Source organism: Mastomys coucha, unplaced genomic scaffold, assembly GCF_008632895.1.
Source record: "Mastomys coucha isolate ucsf_1 unplaced genomic scaffold, UCSF_Mcou_1 pScaffold23, whole genome shotgun sequence".
Lineage (NCBI taxonomy): Eukaryota > Metazoa > Chordata > Mammalia > Rodentia > Muridae > Mastomys > Mastomys coucha.
In genome coordinates this window covers 34,063,539-34,066,115 of record NW_022196906.1, presented here as the reverse complement: position 1 = coordinate 34,066,115, position 2,577 = coordinate 34,063,539, and positions in this window count along the sequence as shown.

The following is a 2,577-nucleotide window of genomic DNA, read 5'->3' as shown; positions in this document are numbered from 1 at the left end:
TTGATGCATTGCACCTGCCAGGCTTCCTTTTGAGTTTTCTAGTTGAATCCTCAGGCTTTCCAATTCCATCTTCATTCAGTTTGAGTCCACATTAGTGTTTCTATGTCTTTATTGAATCCCATGTCCCCATCCTGGGCTGTCTTACCATGTTTATCACTCTATGTGTAACTTCTTGGCTATCACTCACGTATTTATTTTCCTTGATCTCTTTCTCTTTAATTTTATTGTTTTTTCACGGCTTCTTTAAACTCCTTGAATTTTTAATGAAGTTTATGACTGTTCTTTTACATTGTATGTTCTGCCATCTGTGTAATTCTCGAGTTTGAACATTTCTACATGACTGGTATGTTTCAGAGGGGAGATACTGCCTTGATCTTTAAATTGTTTGTACTTTTAAAATGAGATCTGGACTTTGTTAGTTCTGTGTTTGATAAAGACGAACAGTTTGCAGTAGAAGACAGACTGTTTTGTTGGATTGGGCTTAGACAGTAGAATAAAGTCAGGTGGACAAAGAGAGCTGAGCTGCCGAGCAGGGTTTGCATCCTGGTCCAAACCTGGAGTATGGGGATAGATCTGGCTGGTTGGAGAGGTTGAATGTGCAGTGGAATGGGCCTGTGGGTTGTGATTCAGGCATGGATGACCAGACTGGGCTGGGGTACTGAATGTGAGACCTGGGCTGGATCTTGCAGCTTGGGGATGGTATGTGGAAGAGAAAGCAAGGCAGACTCACAGGGCTAGACCCTGGAGAAGGATGTTCAGGATCAGGCTGGGTGGAGAGATTTGATGTGGTGTCTCAGGTTTTTGAAATGTACATTAAAGTTGTACACAGTCAACTTACTCTAAAAATAGTGCCCCAGAACTTCATCTTATTTAACTGTAAGTTAATATCCATCGATCAACTACTTCTTGACTCTCTTACTTCCTAATTTGGCCTCTGGTAACTACTACATTCAAGTTCTATAAGGTTGACTTTGCTATATTCCCCCATGAGTGATAATATGATACCTTATTACAGTTTATGCAAGTATGCCCAGTTCTATTCATTTTGTAGAAAAAAATCTCTTAATTTTGAGTTCTGCTATTTCATCCGTCATTCAGTTCACTGGAGGTTATGAATGTGGATGTGAAGTTACCTATTCACACTCCGTGTATGAGGAAACAAAAGATTTTAAAATAAGCCTCACTTTTAAGCTTTACATGTCCCCACTGTATATGGTATTCCCAACTCTTCTGCTTTTTCTGATCAGATTTTACAAGGATAAAGTCTCTGTTCTCCCACTGGAGTGGCCAAAGTCAGAGAAGTGCAGCTCTTGGGAAATGTGGGTGAGATGAGGACCTGTACCAGCTATCCCATTAACATGTTCCCCTGGCCACCAGCTTGTTCCCTTTCTAGCTTTGTATCTGGAGCCTTCATCAGGGTGTGCAGAGTGTTCCTACCAGGATTGGCCTTAGTAGGCACTAAGGTCTGCCTTACCCGGACAACAGTCTTCTAACCTTGGAATGCTGTTACGCCATTTCATTTAAGAAGGACTTCAGGTTTTAAACTCTAGGATTTTTGAAGAGAAATCATGCATTTTAACTTTGTTTCCTTGCCTATGTTAAACATTTCTTTTGATTTTCGGATTTCAGCAGTTTGATCACGGAAAAACAAGTGGAACAGTAGCAAGGAGGGCAGAGATTATGACAGTTGAGGAATCTACAGTAACATGATACATTTTTTTTTCGTTTTCTCCAGTAATCTTCAAAAATGTTTAGAAAGAGTGGTACTCAGAACGAAGTAACCAGAAAGCCCAAAGGGTCCTAGCTATTGAAATAAAGTTTATGTGCTAATAAAAAATCTTTCATCACAAATATTTGAGTATTGTTATCTTTTCCAATATTTCTGTGCCCAAGTAATAAACTTCCAAACTATTTACTTCTGCACAAACAGCATACTCTACAGTACAGATGAGACAACTGCTTGAGAATTCACATTCACTTCCTCCTCCTTCCACTGACTACTAACCCTCAAGCCTGACAGGTCAAGTAATGTGTTCATACTCAGCTGCCTGCCATCTATCCACTGTTATCTTGCCTGTTATTGTTTCACCCGTGACCTTGCTAACTTCAAATCCACTTTCCTTTTTGTCTGTGCAGTCTTCCACTGACACTGAAAGTGACACTGTTCTGATGGCACCTTATTCTCATCAGGCTGGTAACTCCTGTTTTACTACATATGGCTTTCCAATGATATAAACTCCAGCATCCAAAGCTTGGTGGGATGTCTAGCATATGCTTAAAAAACACAGGCGATACCTTAAATGATAATTATTTTAAATAATACGGATAATGAAAAAGGCTGCTGGAAAATCACTTCCTAGAGAACAAGCCTGTGGAGAATGACCTCAAAGAGAAATGGAGTGAGTAGAATTGAAGACAAAAATTGCCCTAGTTCAAGTTTTGCAAATTGGTTATCTTAAGTAGTAAGAGACCAGCGACAAAAGAATTCATCAAGGAGCAGTCAAAACCCAATGCACTATGATATGTAGATAAACAGTAGAGAAGGACAAACAGGGAACAGGGCTTGGAAGTTAAAGC